General features: G+C 43.0%; 1 long non-coding RNA gene across 1 annotated transcript; it reads right to left on the reverse strand.

Annotated features, from left to right (window-relative positions):
* Positions 1-3,569: 3,569 nt before the first annotated feature.
* LOC107969480 (uncharacterized) lies at positions 3,570-8,940 on the reverse strand. The gene is made up of 3 exons (XR_001711321.4): positions 8,781-8,940; positions 7,740-7,880; positions 3,570-4,833 (listed from the first exon to the last, which is right to left on the reverse strand). It is a non-coding gene; the product is annotated as an uncharacterized LOC107969480 (long non-coding RNA).
* Between the last annotated feature and the right edge of the window lie 363 nt (positions 8,941-9,303).

Genomic DNA, 9,303 nt, shown 5'->3' on the forward strand with positions numbered 1-9,303 from the left:
TTTTGAGACAGGATCTCGGTCTGTTGCTCAGGCTGGAGTGCAGTGGCACAATCACGGCTCACTGCAACCTGAACATCCTGGGCTCAAGCAATCCTCCCGCCTCAGCCTCCTGAATAGCTAGGACTACAGGCACATACTACCATGCCCGGCTAACTTTTGTAATTTTTGGTAGAGATGGGGTTTCACCATGTTGGTCAGGTTGGTCTCGAACTCCTGACCTTAGGTGATCCACCAGCCTTGGCCTCCCAAAGTGCTGGGATTATAGGGATGAGCCACCGTGCCCAACTTTTATTCTTGATATTCCCTTTGATTCTTTATTGCCCTCACTTTGGCCCATGGAAGTCCCTTCAGGCTGGTCCCTGTGTCCTTTCTCATCCTGAGCATCACCTCACTTTCTGGCTCAAGAAGATGCTCCAGGCTCATCTTGGACATTCCCTGCCCCAGGCCTGTATATTAGCTTCCTTTGACTGCCATCTCAAATTGCCACAGATTTGGAAACAACAGAAACTATTCCCTTACAAATTTGGAGGCCAGGAGTCTGAAACCAATATTAATGGGCTGAAATTAGCTATTGGCAGAACCACACTCCCTCCAGAGGCTCTAGGGGAGAATCTGTCTATTGACCCTTCCAGCTTGGGGTAACTGCTGGCACTCCTTGACTTGTGACTGAATCACTGCCTCCATAGTCACGCTGTCTCCTCTTGTCTGTAATCTCCCCCGTCTCTCTCTTATAAAGACACTTGTGATGGCATTTAGGATCCACCTGGCTAATCCAGGATAATCTCCTCATTTAAAAATCTTTAACTTAATCACATCTGCAAAAATCCTTTTTCCAAATAAGGTAACATTTACAGGTTCCAGGGGTTAAGATGTAGATATCTTCGAGTGGACCAGTTTTAAAACTACCACATCCTGGAATCAGCTATTTCCTGATGGAGTCCTATTTCCTTTTAATAAAGAATAATATCTAGAAGCCATGATGTGGATGCTAGGTATGCTTATTGCTACTTGGGTGCCTTTACTTTCAGGCACTCGGTGCAGATAGAGCTAGGAAATTAGGTATATAGATAGATAGATATGTCTATGCAAGTATATGTGTATCTCTATATGTTTATATATTTATATATACACACATAATACACATAAATCTTTGTTATATATTTACGTTAAAAACCAGGAGTTCACACCAATACTTTCAGTTCTATTCCAACACCACAGCATTTATTCTAGCCTTCTTTCATTCTATATTTGTAACTCAAATATAGATCTCTCCAACAGTGAGCGGCCTGGCTCCCATCATTTTCAATATGTTTACTTATTTGCTCAATTCCCCTGTAACCAATCTCCTGATCATACCAGCTAAATCTACTCAGCCCTGTTACTGCCAACCACACCAGCTTTAGGGGATGAATCCCATCAGCCCTAGGAAAGGGGAAGGGCAGAGAAACCTTTTAATAAGAAAAGAGGCACAATATGATTTTATTAGAGAAGTAGAAATGTCAGTGTTGAAGATAAACCTTTCTTCCATTAAGCTCAAGGCACCTTCATTTGTGATCGCACATTTGTTATGCTCAGAGACATGTCCTTAAGTCCCAGAAATGAGAGAATGACTTTTATAATCCAACATCCTCAAGAGCTTCCCTCTTAAAGGCTTCAAGATGACAGTGAAAGGTTCAGAAATTCCCCAACACAGCATACATAAACACATTTCATGCTGCATTTCCTCATCCTTAAAAAAATGTGCATTGCCAGACATGCTGAATCTCAAATTGCTTATAGATATACAATTTTTTCAGTTGGATGAACACCTTTATGCTTAAAAACCCTAGAAGACCCTGGGGGGAGCAATTTCAACATCCATGCAGAGACAATCACAGATGATTTTGCCCCTCACTAACTATCTCTCTGATGTTGTTAATGGGAGGAAGGATGGAGTTCAGCAGTGCCATTTATATTATGCTAGACAAACACTGGATTTATATTTCTATTGTGTGGCATCATTGTCTAACACCTAACATGGTTTTCCTGTGGGAAAGTCGAGATGGGGTGATGAAGGCTGGGGTGGCAAGCAGAGGGAAATCAGTGGATTCAATGCATTTGAGTGCCTCTTCCGGACAAGTTTCTCCTTGCTCTCTGGATTTAAGAGTTGCTCTTTGCTCTCTAGTGAGAAAAAAGTTGGGGGTGGGGATCCCTATCTTAGCTGTTGCAATCCCTGGGCTGCTTCAGTGTTAATAACATTCCAAAAATGCAACAGACTTTGTTTTTGCTGCTATCGCGTATGCCAGGCATCTGGGGTGAGAGAAGGAAAATGGAAACCTGAAAGCGTGTGAAACTGTGGAATGATCGCGGTAGCTTTTGGTAGCAGGGACTGGGTCTAATTTTCCTGTGTCGATGACAAAGGTTCAGGAATCAAAGGGGAAAAAAAATTAAAAAGGAAAAAAAATCTCTGCTTACTACACATCAGTGTTCTAAAAAGACATATATCTGGACATAGAGGAAATGGCAAGGCGGATTTGCAATCATTAAGCCTTTTTTACAATGTCCATATTTGTGGTGTGGCCATAAAACAAAGAGAATTTCTTTAACACCAAACAACTTACTTAAACATTCAAAGGAATTGAATCCCTTCAAAGTGGCTACCCAGCCAGTCTGTGCACAATTCTAAGGAGAATGCGGTCGCTCAGAACATTTTGGAAACATCTTTTGGAGTGAACTTCAGAGTCATTTAACAAACCACACAAAATTGTAGGATAGTGACTATAGCAACAGTTTTTTTTCCCTCTAAAACTAGAACGGCCAGCCATTTATTATCCACTTCTATTCTCTTAATTTGACTTTAAAAGACATGAGATTCTAAAAAAAAAAAAAAAAAAAAAATCATCGTAAAAGATCTCTAAGGAAAAGACATATCATTAGTGATATTTCCAATCTTGGTAACTACTAGCTTCTTGAGATGTGCAGACATTTTGCATTCATTTTTTCTTATCTTTTTTCTCCTTTTACCATTGAGGAAACTGAGGCTCAGAAAGATGTTAAACAATTAGGTCAAAGCGGCAACAGCTAAAATGTGGCAGAATGTGATTTGCATCCAGATCACCTGCTTCCAAAGCTTATACTCCTTTCCGCTGCACTGAATGAGTACCTCCCAATTTTTGGAGCCAAGGTATTAGCCCCAGAAGCATGTGTATTTTAGCCCTAGAAGCATGGCCCCCAAAAGTGGCCATTTCAAAGGCATGATGCTCCTTTGCTTGCAAAAATTCTTATTTAATTTGTTTAAAATCTATTGTTTCATTGGTCTCATCTCATATTTTATTTCACATAGAAAATGTTTACAACTGAAATAATGGAAAGTTATCCGTGAGTGAACATGGCAAATGTTAATATTACCATTTGGAACAATGAGTCTCAGGAACTGGAGATGGGAGGGGTGCTTGTGCTGACCCACAAGAATCTCAAGGGCAGTGGCTTGGGGCCCGATTTGAAAACAAAGCAGTGCTTTCTTCTTGTGCTTTTGTGTCCCCTGATATTTAATTTATTTTGAATTTCAGAAAATGAAAGAAGGGCATGAGACGTTTTAAAATTTATTAAAGGACACAGGTTTTCAAAAGCTTGTAAAATATTATATAAGAAGACATCCATTTCAGTGTTATACATATCTTAGCCTTGTTACAAGAAAACACTGACTGGTAAAAGCTAGAAGTACAGAGGTCAAAGAAAACATATTTTTCAATACCCATTGTTTAATAATTCAATGCAAACCTTCCTTATTACGCCTCTAAAAAAAATTTCCGTTGTTCTGAGAGGAGAACTGGGGAGAGGTTGCAGCCGCCTCTGGGCACTGAAGACACAGCTTGTGAAGTTCTAGGAGCCGAAGACATTCAAACCTGCTCTCTTGTCCTGACTGCAACCCTGGTGGTGAGAGACAAATACTCTTGCACATCTGCTCGATAGACAGTTGTGGATGGTGGGGGATTCTTTCTGAACAGATTTGTAGCTGCTGTGTAAACAGCTGGGTTTAAGAAATAGCTCCATTTGCACTAGCCTATTGTTTGATTAAAGAATTTGAGTGTGTGGCCTTGCACCTCAAGAAGGCCAAAGGGATTGATTATTGGCTGGGTGAAATGTTACCTTTAAAAAGCACTGTAATCTCTTTCGGCCTTTTGGCTAAGATCAAATGTAAAGGGCACTGTATGTTCAGGGACTTCAATCTCACCCTCATTCTGCTTGAGTATTTCTGTCCCAGTTGTCCTTCAGATTCTTCTTATTTTTATTATTTGTGGCTAGATGGTAAGATTCATAGGCTCCAGGGACCATATCTGTTTTATTTGCCAGTGTACACTCGGTATATAGCATAGTATTTGGCACATGGTAGGTACTCAGTAGATGAGTAAAGCAAATAATCTTGCTGTATCCTGCTCAGGGCTCTGTGCTGGTCATTGTCCAGAGTTTATTCAAGTTCATTGGGTTGAATTCCAAACGAAGCAGGAGAGTCCATTTTTAATGATACGTGGACAGGGTGCCACTGCCAGGACCTTCTTATTACCATTTGGAAAGCAAACCACTGCTACCCCTTTCTGCTGCTGTCAACGGTATCCTCCCCAGCTTGTTAGAAAGAAATTGGCACTTTGATACACAAGGCTCCATCAATCCCTGCACTGGAAATGCAAAATCTGGATTCTCTCTAAGGCTAAATGTCTGGGGCTTGGACTCCTTGGGGTGGAGCCCTGGACAGTGGCCAGTGTCATCAGTATAGGCTGCAGAGACAGTTCTCCAGAGGGGGTCTTCAGTCCAAGCCAATAGGACGGCCACTTGATGGGTCTGAAAGGAAACCAGCTGCAAAATGGAAATTGACATGTTATAAACAGAGAAGGAGGAGACAAGGAAAGCCAAAGCTGAAGAGAGGCTTAAGCAGGAGGGAGGAGAAGGGAGGCTTGGAGAGAGCCAGGAGTCAGCACAAGACAAGGTCATGGAAGGACAAGGAGCCCTTCTGGGCAAATCCCATCCATGCTGCCATTTTAACACAGGACAGGTGCTCCAGTCATATTTTCTGGGCTATAAAATGTCCAATACTACAAAGAGGGTATTTAAAGGAGAAGAATTAAACAAGAACTGATGCCACTGGGAACAGAGCGAGGGCATAGGACAATGGTTCTCATTAGAACCTTAAAATCACCTGGGAACTTTTGAGAACCCATGGATGCCACAGCCTGCCCCTGGAGATCCCGATTTAATTGGTCTGGAGTGGGGCTCAAACATCAGTGGGTTTACAAGCTCCCCAGGCAATTCTAATATGCAGCCAGGGGTGAGAACCACTGGCCTAGGAGATCAAGCAAAGGTGAACATCGAGCGGGGAGAAGATGCTTATCTACTAAGCCCCTTGTCCCACAACTGAGGACACTCACCTGCTGGCCTGGCTCACCCCAAGCACTGGGACCTAGTCCCAGCCTATTCCTAGTTCAGAGACATTTAAGAAAGCTGATTTTAGTGGCTCAGGTGACTGGTCCAATTGGAACAGATGCCTCAATTTTCTCCTTTTGCTAACCAGACTATGTCCTAAATCATTTGGAGCCTAAAAGACTTACATCATAAGCAGGATGATAGAATTGAATACAACACAGTAGTTTAACTTTAGACTAGTTAAACTAGTCTAACCCTAGTTAGACTAGGGTTGTCAGCAGCAAATAAGAATACAGAATGCCCAGTGAAATTTTAATTTCAAATAAACCGTGATAATTTTTAGTATGTCTTATGAAATATTTAGGGCATACTTATACTTACAAGTATTCATTTATCTGAAATTCAAATTTAACAGAGCATCTTGTATTTTAACTGGCAATCCGACTTTAGACTCAAATGCTGTGTTTTAATTTAAGAGCATGGCTAGCTTTTTAGAAAAAATGGAAAGGATTGGGTTACCATATATGAGTTGGATGGCTGTAGATATTGATTATCCAGAGACATCCACATTCACACCTGTTTTGCCAACATAACTAATAGTGCCCCCCTTCACTCTCAAAAGTGTCTAGTAGTTTGAATGATAAATTATATGGTCATCCTGTTACAGTAGGTAGCTAGTCAGACACAAACAGGACAGAAGAGGGCCCCCACACCCCACTGGGAAAGTCAGGCGACCATCAGGTGATGGTCGGGCCATTGTTAACTGTCTCTCTAAAATAATAATGGTTGCAGCCAGCTCCAGGGAAAGGCAGTCTCCCTATAGATAGAAGAAACCTGCAACTGGTGATCATCAGCTTCCTGATAAGATCCCAGGAGTTGGGCGTGCGGACTCACACATGAGCACCAAGAGGCAAAATGGCAGAGTTTAACTGGTATTTGATCTTCTGGGGGCATGTCACCAGTAAAGGGAAGAATGTTTCAAGTGAGCGTAAGTACAACTCCAGTAAACACACTGCGCATGCTCACCTCCCAAGTGCTAGCAGGTCACTACACATATGGACAAACCACCCTCAACGAAAGAATCAGGGGAGAAGACCCCAGAAGTATGCCAACATATAAAACCCTAAGTCAAACCGCACTTGTCCTTCAAGTCGCCCACTTGGACCTCTTCTAAGTGTCCTTTCCTTCCAATCCTGCTCTAAAGCTTTTTAATAAACTTTCACTCCTGCTCTAAAACTTGCCTGGGTCTCTCCCTCTGCCTTATGCCCCAATTGAGGTTGCTGCCGACCCGTACGGATTCTCCACTGCTAACAATTCCATTCACAGTGACCCAAACTGTGAATACTTGGCTATACTCAGTAAGACAAGATTATACTTGGTTAGTCCTACATAAGAGATCTCTGGTTTTCTTTCTGGAAGCCTGAGGAAACAGAACGTGAACTCCACCCCGGCTGTTACTGTTAAACCCATTATAACTTGCTGACTCACTGTTGTCCTTCTCTGGCTAGACCCAGGCCATCCTAGGGCCTGCAGGAGGCTGGGAAGGCAAGTCTCCTCTCTGCCATAAGCATGCCCTGAACCCTGCTGGGAGTAGCTCTAAACCTTTACTCTCTCTTGGAGTGGGAGACTCCTTACTTGCCCACCAGAACTGAAAACGAAGGGAAGTAGCAGTAAAGCTGCTTTCGTGTTTATCTATAGCTGGTGTCTTTAATCTGCCTGTAAAGGACCACTTGGCTAGAGGAAAAAAACATGTTCTCAGTTTTATCTTTGTGACTAGGAAATTAGTCTAACCAGATGAACACACTCAACACTAAACTGATTCTGCTGTTTGTTCTATTCTGTCACTCTGTCTGTGTCACTCTAACTATAGTGGCCTGCTCACACATCATGCCTTAGGCATTTCAGAAAATATCAGCCCTGGGCCATGGCCCTGATTCAGATATTTGTCCAGCCTTCTTCTCTGCGCACACCCTATCCACTACTGAATACCTTGTGTCCCTTGACAGCCTCACTTCATATTCAGCACCTGATGGCAGCCTCAGGTTTGTCTCCTTGCTTTGATCACCAGGCTTTCTTCTCTGGGTTATCAAATTTGCCCCTTTTTCCACCTGTGCCTCTGCTTGACTTAGGGCTTTATAGATCCCTGAGTTACAGCATTCGTACAGCTCTAAGAGGCATAAAAGATACACCTGTTATCTTTGCTTTCATGGGACCCCTCAGGACATTATACCTGAGACCCTCGATACCTTAGTTCCCTACCTATCACTTAACTGGGATAAACATTCTGTCTAGGTAACATCATTCACAGTATAGCCATATTATTCAAGTGTCCCAGACCTCACCATTCTGGGAGTACCACATATAGTCACAGTTCTTGTTCAGAACAGCAGTCAGTTCAGTCTTTTCTCTTCTTTCTGTACCTCTCCCCCAAAATGCCTGAGTTACTTCCCTTGTCTGCATATTGGCCTCCATACAGCTGCCTCCTGAAAAGAAAATAGGAGCTCTGATGAGTACTTGCAAGCCAATCTCCATACCTACTGATTTCCAGACTGACCAGAAAGCCTTGCTGCCATAGCCAAAGTGGATGGCTGGTCCTCCTGCTGACACCTGCGCAGTCTAGGAAGGCCAAAAAGGAAAAGCGAACTCTAATTTTTTTTTTTTTTGAGATGGAGTTTCACTCTTCTCGCCCAGGCTGGAGTGCAGTGGTGCAATCTCAGCTCACTGCAACCTCAGCATCCCTGGTTCAAGCAATTCTCTTGCCTCAGCCTCTCAAGTAGCTGGGATTACAGGTGCTCACCATCATGTCTGGCTAATTTTTGTATTATTAGTAGAGATGGGATTTCACCACTTTGGCCAGGCTGATCTCAAACTCCTGACGTCAGGTTATCTGCCAGCCTCTGCCTCCCAAAGTGCTAGGATTACAGGCGTGAGCCGCTGCACCTGGCCAGAACTCTAATTAAAAAAAAAAAAAATTAAAATTATTATGACCATACCCACTTGCTGGTCTTCGATTTTCCAGACCAACTTGTTGGGGTTTTATCTTCCCACTGAGCCTTAGGGGCACCTACAGCTTCTCACAGATCAAGATGAACAATGACAGAGAAAGTTCTCCCAGACAAGCCTCAGCCAGGCTGAGTACCCAACCACTCCAGGCACAGCAACTGCTCTGAGCTGCCAGATAACCCGATGCTGAGAGCTGTCAGCATGTGTAGATCTCCATGGATCTCCTGTTCCCCAAATCCCTGCTGTGTGCTCCACCCATCTCCTGCAACACCACCTGTTACCCTGACTGGATTGTTCTGACAGCAAATGCCAGGTCCCTAATGCCCACTGCATCCTCTGTGGTCATGGAGATTCCCCTCCTTGGCCACTTCTTGCCATACCTGCAGCTGGGGCTGCCACTAAGTATCTGGTCACTACTGTGGTTTGGGTTTGGTCTTTCCAAGTACCCTTCAGTCAAATGCCTTCTGAGCAACCCTTCCAACAGTATGCTGGGGTAAAAAACAACACAGATGGAAAAGAGGAGCATGCTCAGGCAGGAGCAACTGAGAGGTGCCAGGGAAGAGCAGAGCAAATATACCAGATAACCCTGGTTCCTGATAGCCTTTTTGTGCCCTTTTCTATTATCACTAATTCACTGAGCCTGGAACGCAGTGACTCAAGCCCCACCGTAGGACTGAAAATAGAAAGGCCAATTCAGATTTTCCCTACCCTAAGATGACTTACCATATAAAACCTTTAAAAAATGTAAGCGTGGCGTTCTTTGGTATTCCTAGAACAAGTTGAATTCAGCAGATATTTAAACATAATTTAATTTGCCAAAAACTATACACTTCTAAAAGGAGTTTGATTACTATGTAAGTTACTAACTATAGAAGTATTATTTTATAAGCTGTTAGGTTAGTA

Source organism: Pan troglodytes, chromosome 1, assembly GCF_028858775.2.
Source record: "Pan troglodytes isolate AG18354 chromosome 1, NHGRI_mPanTro3-v2.0_pri, whole genome shotgun sequence".
Lineage (NCBI taxonomy): Eukaryota > Metazoa > Chordata > Mammalia > Primates > Hominidae > Pan > Pan troglodytes.